The sequence below is a fragment of the Apodemus sylvaticus genome, chromosome X (genome assembly GCF_947179515.1).
Source record: "Apodemus sylvaticus chromosome X, mApoSyl1.1, whole genome shotgun sequence".
Classification (NCBI taxonomy): Eukaryota; Metazoa; Chordata; class Mammalia; order Rodentia; family Muridae; genus Apodemus; species Apodemus sylvaticus.
Genome location: NC_067495.1, coordinates 68,194,350 through 68,212,928, shown reverse-complemented (window position 1 = coordinate 68,212,928; position 18,579 = coordinate 68,194,350). Strand labels below are relative to the sequence as shown.

General features: G+C 37.7%; 1 pseudogene; it reads left to right on the top strand.

Moving 5' to 3' along the window:
- The first annotated feature begins 12,308 nt into the window (after nucleotides 1–12,308).
- Nucleotides 12,309–15,195, top strand: LOC127675668 (thyroid hormone receptor-associated protein 3-like; annotated as a pseudogene).
- Nucleotides 15,196–18,579: the final 3,384 nt, after the last annotated feature.

Here is an 18,579-nt window from a genome sequence, read left to right as displayed (position 1 = left end):
TTTGACTAATATCCACTTATCAGTGAGTTCATACCGTGAGTGTTCTTTTGAGACTGGGTTACCTCACTTAGGATGATGTTCTCCAGCTCCATCCATTTGTCTAAGAATTTCATGAATTCATTGTTTCTAATGGCTGAATAGTACTCCATTGTGTATATATACCACATTTTTTTTTGTATTCATTCCTCCTTGAGGGACATCTAGGTTCTTTCCAGCTTCTGGCTAACTACTATATATTTACAAAATAAATTCTGATGAGGAGTGAACCTATTTTTTGAGCATTAGTGCAGCTATTTGAGGCTCACAGACTGATACAAGATTCAGCGAACAAAGTACGGGCACACTCTGAGTGGCTAAGGCTTCATTAACCAATGCCAAAAAGCTTCTAATTAAGATGATATATTTAGTTCATCTTAATTTTCTCTAAAAGTTAAGAGGGCTTGGGTTGTTCAAAGGTACAAATCCAAAGCCTTCTGAGAGTCAATGTGATTCTTTATTGTCAGCTTCTTTATACAAAATTAATGTTGTATACTTCCTGTACATAGTGACAAAATTATTTGTTTCCATTTAAAATAGATTGATACCAACAAGGAAGACCATACCAGAATAATGTTGAACACAAGTCTAAAACCAACCCCTGTAGCTTCGTAACTCATGTTAGCATTCTGAGACTACAAAGAGATTTGAGCATTCCATTTCTTCAGTTACACCACCTTCCTACAGCTTTCTGCTATGGAGATCCCATGTTTTTTGTCATAACCAGCATTTAGAGGTCTATAGTGCAAATTAGGCTTTGCCTTAATAGCTTCACAAATGACCTCCTTTTTGAGAAACCTGACCCTGCCACATATTGTTCGTTCCAAGTAGTTTTCTTGATCCCAGGTATAAGCCTACATAATTCTGCAACTCTTGCATTTTGAATTACTGCAAAATCAGAACAAAGTAGAAAATACTGCTAAATTCTACTACATCTAAATGTGTAGTTTAGTCCCCATATGATACAGTTGTATCCTCTATAAACCTTGTCTGCTGAACATGTGCACACATTTCCCTAATGTATTTTGTCTTCAGCAGGAAACATATTCAGTGCTAAGTTCAGGCTCTATTGTTTCGAATAAACTTTTATTTTTATATGATAGAGTCATTGAAAGGTACAATCTTGCCCTTAAGACACCTTAACCATTGTTTTCAGGGATGAAGAGATTTCTCTTTGATGAAAATAATCTCTTTTGCACTCATAAAAGTTTTATCTGTACCACCCATGTCTGAAATTTTAAAGTAACACTAATTTCCTTGTCAACAGTACATTTCATCTTTCTGTTCTATCTCACTGAAAATCTGAATAAGACAACTGAGCAGTGAACATGCCGTAACCTAATGCTATATGCTCTTGAAATTTTCTCTGCTAAAGATACTGAACCCACTTTTGAATTCTTACTTACTCAGGCTATATTTATATCATATTTTATTGACTTACAGTGGAATGGACTTAGGATTCAGTCCAGGATCAATGGAAATGCAGAAAATATGCAAACATGGAGGTTGAACAATGCATTTTGAATTATTTGTGACTATAGAAATTGGCAGGTGATGGATTTTAAAACTTACTAGGGAAAAGGAGTACATAGTGTGGCAGAACTTGTTATATTCTACTAAAATTATTCTAAGAGTTCATAAATGAGAATTTATGAAAACATAAAAATCAGAAAATCAGAAAGATATTATAATGCTATCCAAGTTCTTAGAAAAATGAGAAGAGAATTTCAAAACCAAGAGAAGAAAAATGTTAAATATAAGATAAAATTAATAAAATGGATAATAAAATCACAATATGAAAGATCAATAAAACAAATAGTTGATATTTTCAAAGGTTAAACTATATTGACAAATCTTAGCCAATGAAACAAAAAGGGGACAAGAAAAGAACAAATTAAAAATAGAGGTGAAAAAGACATTACAAGAGATACCCCTGAAATCCATGTTTATTAAACAGTATTTTGAAAACAAATGATAACTATAAAATCTAGAAAAAATGAATGTTTAAAATATTGTGTGTATGTGTGTGTGTGTGTGTGTGTGTGTGTGTTCGTGTACAGAGATGTTCATGCTTGGACATGGAAGGCCAAAAAAGAGTATTGGATCCTTCAGAGCTAGAATTATAGGTACTTATATACTACCCCACTTGTTATGTGTGCTGGGATCCAATTTATAGTCTTGATGATTGTACCCTGAACATGTATGCTACAAAGTTTGCTTCAAAAAGGTGAATAGCCTCTTTGTGTCTGTGGACTGTATCATGATGGCCTTTTACTTTACAGCTAATATCCACCTAGAAGTGAATACATATCATGTTTGTCTTTTTGGGTGTGGGTCACCTTACTCAGGATGATTTTTTCCAGTTCCATCCATTTGCCTACAATTTTTTTGACATTACTTTTTTTTTTTAGAACAGCTGACAAGTACTCCATTGTGTAAATGTACCACATCTTCTTTATACATTTACATGGAGGTACTTGTATCTCCCTGGAAAGGGGAAATAGAATAGATTTTGTGGATGAACTTGGAGCATGTGGGCTTGGAAACAGGAGGAGTCAGGTGGGGAATGGGGAGGGAGGGACAAAATTCTAGGAGAAATGACTGAAACTTGGGGATGAGATGGAAACAGTGCAATGGAAACTATATAGAATCTACAAAATAATGTTAGCAGACTCCTAATAATGGAAGACATAAAATCTGAGCTGCCTATTTCTGTAACCAGGCAATATCTCAAGTGGAAGATTGGGACACCAACTCAACCACAAAACTTGACCTATAGTTTTTTCCAGCCGTTGGAATACTCTGGGACCAGAGCCTAGCATAATCTTTATGAAAGAGATGAGAGAGACTTCATCCAGCAACTGATGGCAGCAAGATGTAGAGTAAAACAACTGGCAGATCTCAGGGAGTCCTGCAGAAGAAGAAAGAAGGTTTGCATGGGTCAGGGACACAGAAAATACACCTGACATAATCAACTGACTGGGAATTTGGGAACTCTTAAAGATCAGCGAGCCTGTAGGTTCCTGACCTAGGTTCTCTGCATGTTATGGCTAAGTATGTTGGTGTTCTTCTGAGAATCCTAACAGTAGAATGGGGGCTATCCCCAACTCTTTTGCCTACTTGTAGAACTCTTTTCCTCCTCCTGGGTTACCTTATCCATCTTTGATGTGATAGTATGTGCCTGGTCTTATAGTAGCTTTTTATGCAATGTTTGTTTGATGTCACTGATAAGCCTGTTGTTTTCTGAGGGCAATCAGAGGGGGTGAATCTTGGGGAGAAAGGAGTTTGGGGGAAGAGACTAGGGGGAAGGTAAAACTGCAGTGGAATGTAATATATGAAATAATACAAGCATTTTTACAGGTTAAAAATATATTTGATTCATTTGGGGTGATTTTGTAAGACAGGAATATAGGTATATACTTCAACAGATGAATATCCAGTTTCCTTAACAAGGGTTGTTGTAACTTTAAGGTTCATTTTTCATACTTTTGTCAAAATTAAACTTAATGGACAAATGGTCATATATTAGTGTCCTTTACATTCTACATTGATTTATGTGTGTCTATGCTTATGTCAATACTATGCTGGTTTTTTTTATTTTTTATTTTTTATTAAGGATCTGTAGTATAACTTGAAATCAGGTGTGGTGATATTTCCAGTTTTACTTTTTTTTTTTTTTTTTTTTTTTTGGCTTTTTTGAGACAGGGTTTCTCTGTATAGCCCTGGCTGTCCTGGAACTCACTCTGTAGAACAGGCTGGCCTCGAACTCAGAAATCAGCCTGCCTCTGCTTCCCAGAGTGCTGGGATTACAGGCGTGCACCACCACCGCCCGATCCAGTTTTACTCTTTTCGCATACAATTGCTTTGACTATCTGTGTTTTTTATGCATTGATATCAACTTTAAGACATATATGTGGCATATTAGAATGACATTGAAATATCACTGAGGATTGAAATGAATATGTAATGCTTTTTGGTATTGAAGTCATATTCAGTGTTAATTCTTTTAATCAATAAGCATAGTATATGTATTTGTATTTTCAATTTCTTTAATTATTTAAGTATTCAGTAAAGAATTCTTTCCCTTCTTTGTTAGATATATTCTAGGATATTGTTTTGGATGCAATTATGAGGAGAATCATTTCTATGAGTTCTTTTTTTTGAAATGATTTTTTATTAGATATTTGCTTTATATACATTTTAAATGTTAGCTGGGTGGTGGTGGCACATGCATTTAATCCCAGCACTTGGGAGGCAGAGGCAGGCGGATTTCCAAGTTCGAGGCCAGCCTGGTCTACAGAGTGAGCTCCAGGACAGCCAGGCCTACACAGAGAAACCTTGTCTCAAAAAAAAAAAAAACCCACCAAACATTTTAAATGTTAACCCCTTTCTACGTTACCCCACCAAAAACCCTCTATCCCACCCCCATCCCCCTCCTCACCCCCCCTCAATTTGCTGACTTACATTCCCCTATTCTGGGGAATCAAGCCTTCACAGAACCAATGGCTTCTTCTCTCATTGATGTCTGAAATGGTCATCCTCTGCTACATATGCAGCTGGAGACATGTGTCCCTCCATGTGTACTCTTTGGTTAGTGGTTTAACTCCTGGGAGCTCTGGGGTGTACTGGTTGGTTCATATTATTGTAGAGCTGCAAACATCTTCAGCTTCTTGGGTCCTCTATCTAGCTGCTCCATTGGGGACCCTATTCTCATTCTATTGGTTGACTGTGAGCCATGGGTGTTTTGATCCACTTTCCAATAAGGATCAAATTACCCTCACTTTAGTCGTCCTTCATCTTGGGCTTCATGTGGTCTGTGAGCTGTATTTTGGGTATTCTGAACTTTTGGGCTAATATCTACTTATCAGCAAATGCATACCGTGTGTTCTTTTGTGATTGGGTTGTCACTCAAGATGATAGTTTCTAGGTCCATCCATTTGTCTAAGAATTTCATAAACTCATTGTTTTTAATAGATGATCAGTATTCCATTGTGTAAATGTACCACATTTTCTATATTCGTTCCTCTGTTGAAGAACAAGCTGGCTTCCCAGCTTCTGGCTATTATAAAAAAAGGCTGCTATGAACATAGTGGAGCATCTGTCCTTATTATGTGTTGGAACATCTTCTGGGTATATGCCCAAGAGTGATATACCTGAGTCCACAGGTAGTGCTGTGTCTAGTTTTTTGAGGAACTGCCAGACTGAGTTCTGGAGAGGTTTTACCGGCTTGCAATCCCACCAGTAAGGGAGGAGTGTTCCTTTTTCTCCACATCCTCTCCAGCATTTGCTTTCTCTTGAGTTTATGATCTTGGTGAGGTGGGATCTCAGGGTTGTTTTGATTTGCATTTCATGTATGATTAAGGGTGTTGAATATTTATTTAGGTTTTCTCCAATCATCCAGTATTCCTCAGTTGAGAATTCTTTGTTTAGCTCTGTACCCCATTTTTAATAGGGTTATTTGGTTCTCTGGAGTCTAACTTCTTGAGTTCTTTGTATATATTGGATATTAGCTCTCTATCAGATGTAGATTCATAAAGATCTTTTTGCAATTTGTTGGTTGCCGTTTTGTCCTATTGACAGTGTCCTTTGCCTTACAGAAGGTTTGCAATTTATGATGTCCCATTTGTTGATTCTTGTTCTTTGAGCATAAACTATTGGTGTTCTATTCAGGAAATTTCCTCCTGTGCCCATGTGCTCCAGGTTCTTCCCCAATTTCTCTTCTATTAGATTCAGTGTATCTCGTTTTATATGGTAGTCCTTGATTCACTTGGACTTGAGCTCTGTACAGGGAGATAAGATTGGATCAGTTTTCATCCTTCCACATGTTGACTGCCAGTTGACCGAGGACCATTTGTTGAAGAGGCTATCTTTTTTTTCACTGGATGGTTTTAGCTACTTTTTCAAAGATCAAGTGACCATGGGTGTGAGCATTCATTTCTGGGTCTCCAATTCTATTCCATTGATTTGCCTTCCTGTTCCTGTACCAATGCCATGCAGTTTTTATCATTATTCCTCTGCTTGAGGTCAGGCATGGTGATTCTGCCAGAAGTTCTTTTATTGTTGAGAATAGTTTTAGCTATCCTGAGTTTTTTGTTATTCCAGATAAATTTGGAAATTGCTCTTTCTAACTCTATGAAGAATTGAGTTGGAATTTTGATGGTGATTGCATTGAATCTGTAGATTGCTTTAGGCAAGGTGGCCATTTTTACTATATTAGCCTTGCCAATCCATGAGCATGGGATATCTTTCCATCTTCTGAGGTCTTCTTTGATTTCTTTTTTCAGAGGATTGAAAGTTCTTATTATACAGAGCTTGCACTTGCTTGGAAAGAGTCATACCAAGGTATGTAATATTATTTGTGACTATTGTGAAGGGTATCATTTCCCTAATTTCTTTCTCAGCCTGTTTATCCTTTGAGTATAGGAAGGCTACTGATTTGTTTGAGTTAATTTTATATCCAGCCACTTTGCTGAAGTTGTTTCTCAGGATTAGAAGTTCTCTGGTGGAATTTTGGGGTCATTTAAGTATACTATCATATCATCTGCAAATAGTGATATTTTGACTTTTTCCTTTCCAATTTGAATCCCTTTGACCTTTTGTTGTCTAGTTGCTCTGGTGAGGACTTTGAGTACTATATTGATCAAGTAGAGAGAGTGGACATCCTTGTCTAGTCCCTGATTTCAGTGGGATTGCTTCAGGTTTCTCTCAATTTAGTTTGATGCTGGCTACTGGCATGCTGTATATTGCTTTTACTATGTTTAGTTATGGGCCTTGAATTCATGATTTTTTCAAGACTTTTAGCATGAAGAAGGTGTTTTATTTTGTCAAATGCTTTCTCAGCATCATGTAGTTTTTGTCTTTGAGTTTGTTTATGTAATGGATTACATTGATGTATTTCCATATATTGAACCATCCCTGCATCCTTGGGATGAAGCCTACTTGATCATGGTGAATGATTGTTTTGATATGTTCTTGGATTTGGTTGGCAAGAATTTTATTGAGTATTTTTCCATCCATATTCATAAGGGAAATTTGTCTAATTTTCTAGTTCTTTGTTGGGACTTTGTGTGGTTTAAGTATCCGTGTAATTGTGGCTTTACAAAATGAATTGAGTAGTGTTCCATCTGTTTCTATTTTGTGGAATAGTTTGAAGAGTATTGGAATTAGGTCTTCTTTGAAGGTCTGATTAATTCTGCATTGAACCCATCTGGTCCTGGGCTTTTTCTTTCTTTCTTTCTTTCTTTCTTTCTTTCTTTCTTTCTTTCTTTCTTTCTTTCTTTCTTTCTTTCTTTCTTTCTTTTTTTTTGATTGAGATATTATTAATGACTGCTTCTATTTCTTCAGGGGTTAAGGAATTGTTTAGATAATTTATCTGATCCAATTTAACTTTGGTACCTAGTATCTTTCTAGAAAATTGTCCATTTCCTCTAGATTGTCCACTTTTGTTGAGTATAGGCTTTTGTAGTAGTATCTGATAATTTTTTGGATTGCCTCCCTTTTCATTCCTGATTTTGCTGGTTTGGGTACTGTCTCTGTGACCTTTGGTTAGTCTGGCTAATGGTTTATCTATCTTGTTGGTTTATTCAAAGAACCAGCTCCTTTTTGGTTGATTCTTTGTATAGTTCTTTTTGTTTCTACTTGGTTGATTTCAGACCTGAGTTTGATTATTTTCTGTTGTCTACTCCTCTTGGGTGTATTGGCTTCTTTCTGTTCTAGAGTCTTCAGCTGTGCTGTTAAGCTGTTAGTGTTTGCTCTTTCCAGTTTCTTTTTGGAGGCACTCAGAGATATGAGTTTTCCTCTTAGCACGGCATTCATTGTGTCCCATAAGTTTTGGCATTTTGTGCCATCTTTTTCATTAAATTGTAAACTGTCTTTAATTTCTTTATTTCTTTCTTGATCAAGTTATCATTGAGTAGAATGTTGTTCAGTTTCTGTGTGTATGTGGGCTTTCTGTTGTTTGTGTTGTTATTGAAGACCAGCCTTAGTCAGTGGTGATCTGATAGGGTGTATGAAATTATTTCAATCTTCTTATATCTGCTGAGGTCTGTTTTGTGACTGAGTATATTGTCAATTTTGGAGAAGGTATTGTGCGGTTCTGAGAAGAAGGTATATTCTTTTGTTTTAGGATAAAATGTTCTATAGATATCTGTCAAATCCATTTGGTTCATAACTTCTGTTCGTTTCACCGTTTCTCTCTTTAGTTTTTGTCTCCCTAATCTGTCCATTGATGAGAGTGCGGTGTTGAAGTCTCCTACTGTTATTGTGTGGGGTGCAATGTGTGCTTTGAGCTTTAGTAAAGTTTCTTTTATGAGTGGGTGCCCTTGTATTTGGAGCATACATGTTCAGAATTGAGAGTTCATCTTGGTAGATTTTTCCTTTGATGAGTATGAAGTGTCCTTCCTTATTGTTTTTGATTACTCTAGGTTGAAAGTCAATTTTATTTGATGTTAGAGTGGCTATGTCAGTTTGTTTCTTGGGACCATTTGCTTGGAAAATTGTTTTCCTGCCTTTTACTCTAAGGTAGTGTTTGTCTTTGTATCTGAGGTGAGTTTCCTGTATGCAACAAAATGTTAGGTCCTGCTTATGTATCCAGACTGTTAGTCTATGTCTTTATTGGAGAATTGAGTCCATTGATATTAAGGGATATTAAGGAGAAGTTTTTGTTGCTTTCTGTTACTTTTGTTATTATAGGTGGTGTTATGTTTGTGTGTCTCTCTTTTTGTTTTGTTAAAAGATGATTATTTCTTGCTTTTTCTAGTGTGTAGTTTCCCTCCTTTTGTTGGTGTTTTCCATTCATTATCCTTTGGAGGGCTGGATTTGTGGAAAGATATTATGCAAATTTGTTTTTTGTTGTGGAATACCTTGGCTTTTCCATCTTGGTAATTGAGAGTTTTGCTGGGTATAGTAGCCTGGGTTGGCATTTGTGTTCCCTTAGGGTCTGTATTACATCTGCCCATGATCTTCTGGCTTTCATACTCTGTTGAAAAGTCTGGTGTAATTCTGATGTTACTTTATATGTATGTTACTTTTTATGTTACTTTCTATATATTACTCGTTATGTTACTTGACCTTTTCCCCTTACTGCTTTTAATAGTCTTTCCTTTTTTAGTATATTTGGTGTTTTGACTATTATGTGATGGGAGGAATTTCTGTTCTGGTCCAAACTATTTGGAGTTCTGTAGGCTTCTTGTGTGTTCATAGGCATCACTTTCTTTAGGTTAGGGAAGTTTTCTTCTATAATTTTGTTGAAGATATTTACTGGCCCTTTATGTTGTAAATCCTCACTCTCTTCTACACCTATAATCCTTAGGTTTTGTCTTCTCATTTTGTCCTGGATTTCCTAGATATTCTGGATTAGGTGCTTTTTGCATTTTTCATTTTTCTTTGACTGTTGTTTCAATGCTTTCTGTGATACCTTCTGCATCAGAGATTCTCTCTTTTATCTCTTGTATTCTGTTGTTGACACTTGTATCCATGACTCCTGAGTTCTTTCCTAGGTTTTCTATGTCCGAGTTATTTCCCTTTGTGCTTTCTTTATTGTTTCTATCTCCTTCTTTAGATCCTGGATGGTTTTGTTCAATTCCTTCACTTGTTTTGTTATGCTTTCCTGTAATTCTTTAAGGGCTTCTATCTGTTTACTCTTGTTCTCTATTTCTTTAAAAGAGTTATTTATGTCTTTCTTGAAGCCCTTATCAGCATCATGAGCTATGATTTTAAATCCAAATCTTGCTTTTCAGGAGTGTTGGGGGTATCCAGGACTTGTTGTTGTGGGAGATGGTGCCATGTTGCTTTGATTTCTGTTGGTAATGCTCGTTCCTAAGTTTGCCTTTTGCCATCTGGTTATCTCTGGTGTTAGTTGATCCTGCTGTCTCTGGTGGGTACTTGTCCCTCCTGTGGGCCTGCAAGCCTGTCTTAGCACCCCTAGGTCACTGGCTTTCTCCTAGCACAGAGTGCTGTGGCACTGTCTAGCTTCTGGGTGCAGGTGGAGCCAGGACTGACTCTGTCCCAGCTGCTCTGCCACTCCTCTGTTCCCTGTGCTCCTGCTTGAACCTGCCCACTCAGTCATCTGAGAGAAGATGGTGGCAACCTGGCTTGACCTCCAAAGCTGGTGTCAAATCACTCCCTGCAGAGTGGTACTCCCCTGGCAGGACCAGTACACAGAGGACTGTGGAGCTGCCCAGCCCCTGGGTGCAGGCAGAGCCTTGATGGACCTAGCTGTTCTGCAGCTCCTGATGCTTGCCTCTTGGCTGTACCTGCTGCTTGGTCACCAGAGAGAAGTTGGCATAGGCCTGACTTCCAAAGCCTCTATGAGTTCATTTCCTGCATGTTTCTTTGATCTGTAGGAAAGACTAATTGATTAGATTTTAGTAGGATTCTTGTGGTTTCTTATATCTAAAACCATATCATCCACAAAGAAAGATATTTTGATGTTGCTCAAAAAAGATAAACTTAGAATGATTTAAGTAATATTTTATTTCTGTCATGTAAATGTTGATGCACATTTATATAATTTTCATAATTTAAAATATTCTAACATATGTTCAATTGTATTCTGTTTCATTTGTTTGACATAAAATTATTTAGATTCATAGAACTAAGATTTGTAATGTATTCATAAATTCAACTTAATTTTAATTTTTGTTATTTTTTCTAATTTTTTTCTTATTTTTAGAATTTTATACCTGTTTGCATCTCTTTCTTGATGTTTTCTGGAAAAAGTAGCTCTAAAATTTCTGTGACATTTAAAATAACTACTCTGTAATCCATGTTAATGATTTTATCCCTTTAGATATGAGACCAACATTTTGATAATAGTTTCTATAATATACTTTAAATTTAGATTTAAAAATTGTCTCTTGCTTTTAAATTGTTGAGCATTTCCTCTTTAGCATAAATATACTTTAAAATTTACCATTTAAACAGTGTAAAACTGTCCACTTCAGTGCCAATCATATATTCATTATTATGCAAACTTCCCTGTCTTATCTCCAGAATATTTATTATCATCCTAGAGCAACATTCTGAACTCATTAACTAATAATCCCCCAATTTACAGCTGATAACAACATCTTGTTTTTTTATTATTTTATCTTATTAAATGAAATAAAACAATATATGTCTTTGTGTGTCTGAATAATTTTCTTAGCATAATTCCCCTGATTATGTTCATTATGTTGTTGTATTCATGTAGAATCATTATTTTCATGCAGAGAAATATTCTATTGAATGAATACACAATTTTCTACAATTATATACTTACTTATGGACAGTAAAATTATTTCTACTCTCAGTGAATGTACTTCTTTGTAGTATGGCATTTTTGCTACCCTGCTTTAAGCTCTAGGTGGACCAGGTGTCCAGCCCCACCCAGGTTCCCTGGAATCCATTGATGAAACACACACACACACACACACACACACACACACACACTCTTATATTTGATATGCTCTAGCTTAATGGCTGGGCTCTTCTAAATCTTCCTCCGTTATCTCACACCTTTCTTTTCACTCCCAGCTCAGCAGCCTAAATCTGCCCTCAACTTTAGTTGCTCAGTTACCTTCATGTTCTGCCCTCTAAATCTGCTCTCAGCTTGATAGTATTTCTTTTTTATTTTATTTTATTAGATATTTTCTTTATTTTCATTTCAAATGTTACCTCCTTTCCTGATTTCCCCCATGAAAACCCCTTAACCCATCCCAACCCCCCTCCAGTCTGCTACCTCAGGCCCAGTCTGGGAAGCTACAGATGGTCACTTTGCCTGAGATCTCACATGGCTGATGGCCCCTTCTTTCTCAAAGCATGGCAAATATTCTTTTCCTGCCCTTAATTGGCTAGCCTGTCTGAAGGAAAACTGGAACTTCCACCTATTCTGCCCAGTTTATTGTCCTCTCGAAACTTTAATGACCAATCAAGAACCAGATACCCTAGTATAGGGGAATGCCAGGATAGGGAAGCAGGTGTGGGTGGATTGGTGAGCAGGGGGAGGGTGCATGGGTTAGGGGATTTTGGGTAACACTTGAAATGTAAATAAAGAATATATTTAATTTAAAAAGTACCAATGGGGGGCACTATCGGGTTGGGGCAAGGTTCAGCTGTGCCATTGAGAGCCTGCAGCTGAAGTCACTTCAGCTGGCCAAGAGTTATACCCTGATTGTAAATTGGAGAATTTATTGGTGGTGCTTTTTTTTTTTTTTTTTTTTTTTTTTTTTTTTTTTTTTTTTTGGAGGCAGTGTAAGTTGAGTCATTAATTCTAAGATGTAAACTCTTCCAGGATGCCAAAAACAAACAAATCCAAGTCTGGGTCTTGGTCTTCTTGCTCATGATCTGCATCCAGATCTTGGTCTCGTTCATTTTAAAAATCTTGGTCCTTAGGCTGATTTGTTTCTCATTCAAGGAAGCGCAGGTTGAGTTCTAGGTCTCCTTCCAGATCATATTCTCCAGCTCATAACAGAGAAAGGAATCACCCCAGAGTGTATCAGAATTGAGATTTCCAAGGTCACAACAGAGGTTACAGGAGTCCCTATTACTTCTGTGGGTGAAACCGAGGCTTTAACCATGGGGCCAGTATTACTGAGGTGGCTATGGAAATACCATTGCAATTGGCAGAAATAAAGGCAAGCATATAGCCCTCGCCTGGGCCTTTCTCAGTTCTCCAGTCCCCTTCACCAGGAGCCATTCTAGGAACTCTTACGATCCATTCTCTGACGGGTCAAGACGTTCCTCATCCTCTTGGTCGTCCTCCAACCACAGCAGGGTTGAGTCATCTAAGCCGAAGTCTACAAAAGAGAAAAAAATCCTCTTCCAAGGATAGCCGGCCATCTCAGGCAGCTGGTGATAACCAGGGAGATGAGGCTAAGGAGCAGGCATTCTCTGGAGGCACCTCTCAAGATATAGAAGGGTCTGATAACTCAACGCCGATGCCACCATCTATGGCACTAGCTCTGCATCACGGGGCCTCGGTTTCTAATCTGAGTCCCCGGGAGAGAAACCAAGCTCCCAAAAGCCCCCTCCAGACTGTGGTGGTTAGGGGAAGGTCACCACACCCTAGCCCTGTGCCAAAACCTAGTCCTCCACTTTCTCATGCATCCCAGATGGACTCATCTATGTCAGATGGTGCTGGATATCAGTCTGGAGCACAACAAGGTCAGTTCGACCATGGCTCTGGGTTCATCCAAAAAGAGATCTGTGGGTAAGAGTCCATCAGCTGCTTGCTCTGCGTATGGCTCACCTCAAAGAGGAGAATGGCTGCTTTGGGAGGAACAGCATAATCAAACTGGTATCTGGAAAAGCAGAAGATAGGGAATAGGAGGAAGGATAAGGAGCAGAAACAAACAAATGCCAATAAAAAGAAGCTGAAGGAGAAAGGAGCCTTCTCTGATGCTAATGTCAAAATGAAATCTGATCCATTTGTTCCCAAGAAGGACACTGAGAAGCCCTTCAGAGGCAGCCAGTTGCCCAAAAGACCCAGTGGCTTATTGGCTCAGGAAGGAAAGCTTTGTTGGGGATCTAGTCCATAGCAACAAAAAAGGAGCAGGAATTTCGTTCCATTTTACAGCACATACAGTCTCAGTGTAGCCCCTCAGAATTGTTTGTCTAGCGCATAGTGACCATTGTTTATCATGTTAAAGAGCATCACTTTAGATCCTCTGGAATGACATTGCACGAACAATTTTCTAAATACCTAAAGAAAGGAAATGAACAAGAAGCAGCTAAAAATTAAGAGAAAAGCCCAGAGATTAAACAGGAGGGTAGACGTTTCCCCCAGTACATCCTGAAAGCATGGTTTGACTCATGAGGAATTGAAAAATCCACAGGGACCTTGCCACAAGGCTGAGGGAAAATACAAAGATGATCCTGTTGATCTTCGCCTTGATATTAAATGTCATTAAAAACATAAGGAGAGAGATCTTTATTTATTTTTTATTTTTATTATATTCAACACAACATATTTTTATACCTATCATAAAAATTATAGACATGTTATTAAATGAACATAAATAGATGAAGTCTTTTTTTTTTGTTTTGTATTTAGTAGAGCTTTAAATCTTGGCTCTTACTGTGGTACAAACCCAAAATAACAATTTTTAGACATCAATTTTGAAGAATAGGATCTTATGAGTTATTCTTTTTCTGAGATGAATGCTTTTCAAAATCATCACAGCCAATGAATCAGAATCTTACCTTTGCCTAATTGTCTGTGCCACCCTCCAAGCAGAATCATTATTCATAGAAACAGTTGATGAACAACTTCATGGATAGACCATATTATTATACACACCATTTCTTGAATGAATGTAACTTGTTCCCTGTGGGCTGGGAATGATGCCAATCACTCAAGTCAAATAGCTTTGACCATAGAAGGAAATCTGTATCCAAAATAATTGTGTGTCTACAATTCATTCCTTGGCACAGCAGAACTGTTAACTCTTAGCTTAGCTACTATGGAGGGAAAATCCTTTGGTGATATGAGGGACATTAAAATACAGCCTTATTACAAGGAGAGAGATCTTAAGGGAGATAAATCAAAGCAGAGAGTCAGTGGATTCCGGAAACTCTAGCCACTCAAGAGAAAGATAAACTGAAAAAACAGAGAAAACCCACAAAGGATCAAAGAAGCAGAAGAAGCACTGCAGAGTAAGAGACTGGTCTAGGTTTTCCTCCTCCTCTTCCCAGTCGTCTTACTCCTACAAAGTAGAGGAGTACCCGAGGAAGCAGAGGAGAGGGGGGAGAGCATCACAGGTTTTGACAAATCCAGATTGGGGAGCAAAGACTTCGTGGGTCTGAATGAACGAGGCAGCAGAGTTCGGGGAACCTTTCAATGTCGAGCAAGAGGAAGAAGTTGGGGCAGAGGAAACTATTCTGGTAACAATAACAACAGCAACAATGATTTTCAAGAGAGAAGCCGGGAAGAAGACGGATCCAGAGTACATGCCCAAGAGCAAGAAGTATTACTTGCACGACCCCCCAGGAAGGCAAGGATGAGCTGAGACCTTGGCTGAGGAGCCTTTCCCAGGGGGCGAGGCCTGTTCATGTTCTGGAAGTCCAGTACCAGCCCCAAGTGGGCCCATGGCAAGTTCAGCGGGGAGGAGGGAGAGATTGAAGACAATGAGACTGAGACAGAGAACAGAGAAGGAGAGTTTACAGCCCTCAGCTGAGTAGGGGCCACTCCTTATGGAACCCTTCTCCTGGGAGAGAAAGGTGCTGGGAGAGGCTGGTGACACTAAACCAGGAGCCTCAAGAAGATCCTGAGAACCACACCCCACAACCCACTAGCCTCACGGAATCCCACGACAGCAGTGTGTGTCCCTGGTGCCATTTCACTGGGCAGAGGATGCTGCCACTGAGCCTAGGTCAGGCCGTTGATTCCAGCAGACCACACACACTGGGCTCCTGCTGCTGCAGCCCTGTGGGGTGGAGCAGGGGAGGGAGAAGGATGCTCCTGTGGGCTTTGTTTTGCTTTTGTTGTCCCACCCAAACTCCACCCCCAATTAGAAACCAAGTTTTCTTCATTTCATTTCATTTGGGACTAAATGGGAATTTGGTTTTCATTCTCTTCCTATCCTGAGTTTTATTTTAAAAAAATCCTTATATTTTTCTTTCTTTTCTTTTCTTTTCTTTCTTTTTATGGGATATCTAGTAATATTAGCATAAAGATTTTAATTTGGGCGACTTTGATTTTTAAGAAAAAAACAAAGCATGTGAATAAAAATTGAAGTGTTCACCTCAGTTCGGTACCAAACTGCTTGGATCTTTGTACAGACTGGTTTTGTATGCTAAGGAGGATTTTAAGGCCTTTCTGACTGTTCCGTGTTCCCGTGTTCCCCTTCCTACACAGAGGGGTATCACATGGAGTCGCTGCCAGCCTCCCCCAAACCCCCTCCTCTTGTCTGATTTCTCCTGGGATGGGCTTCCCATTCTCCACCAGGAGCTCCAGCATCCCAAACTTTGTAGTCCTGCTGGTCTTCAGCAAAAGTAATGGAAACTGGAGGGCAGTTTCTGGACGGTTTGCTAAGAAACTTCTGAATTCTGTTATCTTTATAATATTTTTTCAGTATTTTTATTAATCTTTTTATAAAATGAAAAGGAATGCCTATGATTGATTAAGGATGGTGGTTAAGACTGGGTGGTCTGTGGGGTTGCCTGTTTGGGGGTTTTTCCTTTTTTTTCTTTTTTAACCTTATGTTTTGAGTTGAAACATTTTCAGATGTTGGGGGGCATCATCATTAGAGGGTCCTTGTGCTTGCTTTCTGTGGTGGTGGTCCCAGAAGGTGACCCACTGCATCAGTGTATCTGCTGGATGCCTGCAGGCTGCACCCTCCTCCTCCCACAGCCTTCGTTCTTGGGTTGTTGTGCATATTTCCCTTTACTTTGCTAATTTCAATATTTAAAGGTGGTTTTACTTGAATGATTCAGGTTTAGAGGAGAAAAAAAATTGTTTTAACTTCTCCTGCAAATAAAAACAATAAATGAAGTGGCAGATGTAACAACAACAACAACAACAACAACAACTAAAATAACCAATTGGGGAATAGGATCTTAAGTGCTCACATACAGATTACTAATCAAGACCTCAGAACCACTCCCTATACTTGTCAGATTTTAATTTATGCAAATATGGTAGTGATGACACCGAGAAGCAGTACTCTATCATTGTGACTGAAATACTCAACAAAAACAACTTACAGGAGCAAAGATTTATTTTAGCTCTTGTTATAAGAAGGTTAAACCCACTGTGTCAGGGAGAGTATAATGGAAGAGCCATTCAAACTCATAGTTTGACATACATGCAGTCTGTTAAATTATACCTTTTCTTCTTAGAATCTCCAGACAATTAAATGATGAGACCACCCACATTCAGAGTATACCCTTTCCTCTTAATTGTTCATTTTGCAAATAACCTCAAAGATATAACCAGAGGTATGCCTCATCATCTTAGTTATAATTTCAATAGAGTTGGAAATGAAGATTAACTGTCACACAGGCTAATGCCATTGAATTTTTATTTTTTTACAGTTTATGCCTCCTGAGAATAGGAAGTATACTTTCTCACTAAAGGGCATATTGTAATCAATCACAAAGTTCCTGTCACAAGATAGAAGGAAGAAAAGATGAAAGCCTAGCCAGTAATTGCTTTTAGGAGAAAGGAAGTATAGGGTATATAGTAATGGAATAGGTATTTCGGTTAATCCTGACATGCTTGGAAAGGTAATAATGGATTCTCTTAATCATATATGTGGCCATGTGATTGTTTATGGCAGGGAATATGTTGCAAAGTTTTGTGGGCTTAATTTACAATATTCATCCATGAATGATGGTTAGTTTATGAAATGCAGAGATTCCATTACAACTATGTCTAACTCTATGAGAAGCATTATCTCTCTGGATAGGAGCATTTTAATGCCCAAAAGTTCATTCAAATGTTAAAAACATGACTAATAATTCACTTTTACTATTTTGAATAATATTGTTTTGAATATTAGTATGTGATCATTTTTATTTTTGTCCTCCACTATTGGGGTATATAATTAATAGAAAACTTACTGGAACACATGGTAATTCTTTTGAGTATTCTATTTTGTTCATAGTTTCTTCTATAGCAAGACTGACTTTAGACTCTTTATATTCTTAGGGATAATTTTGAACTAATTTTCCATGCATTTTCCTCCCATGTGCTTCAGGCATTGCTACTACTAGTGGTAATACTGAGTTTATCTTTGCCTTAATATGTGTAACTACTACTTTTTAACATTATATTAAAATATATATATATAAGTGTAGTATATTGTACTACTATAGTAGTAATAGTATAATAGTGTATCCTAGTATAGAAGTATAATCATATATACTATTATAGTATTATAGTATTAGTAGTATACTAGTATTACTAGTGTAATAGTATACTAGTATATATTAGTGTAATAGTAGTAGCAGCAGAAGCAGAAGCAGCAGCAGAAGTATTTGGACCATTCAATATTCTTAGAAATTACCATTATTTCTAATTTTTCCATATCATCATTAGTAATATTTTCTAGAAATTTCTACATTGGTCTGTTTTTTTCTCCAACAAAATATCAGAGGCCTTCTAAAGGGGAAAAGATTACTATGTCACAATACTGGAGATTTCATGGCCTTTCTGTGAGTATGGGTTTGGCTGTAGAACAAGTCTAGTAGCAACCTCATGGCAGGCATCAGGAATGTGCAGAGAAGGAAAAAAATCATTTTATCAAAAAAGAACCACTTCCTTGATAATGCAAAGGTTGTAAGTTTGGTGGAAATAGCTGAAAAAGTGTACAGAATATTAGAAAGAAAACATTTAGGGATTATTTTTATGAAAGTTTAAAAAAAATACTAGAGAGTTAGTCTGACACAGCAATGAGGGTTTGATTAGAATTTGGAGGAAAAGTGCATCCCTGTTGAATTTAAATGTGCTATGTCTATACTAAGACATAATGCTAAAATTATGAACGATGAACTAGTTAGATTTATGAGTAATATGTCAAAACAATGAATCACTTTGGCTTTGGCACTAGGATTATTGGTCTC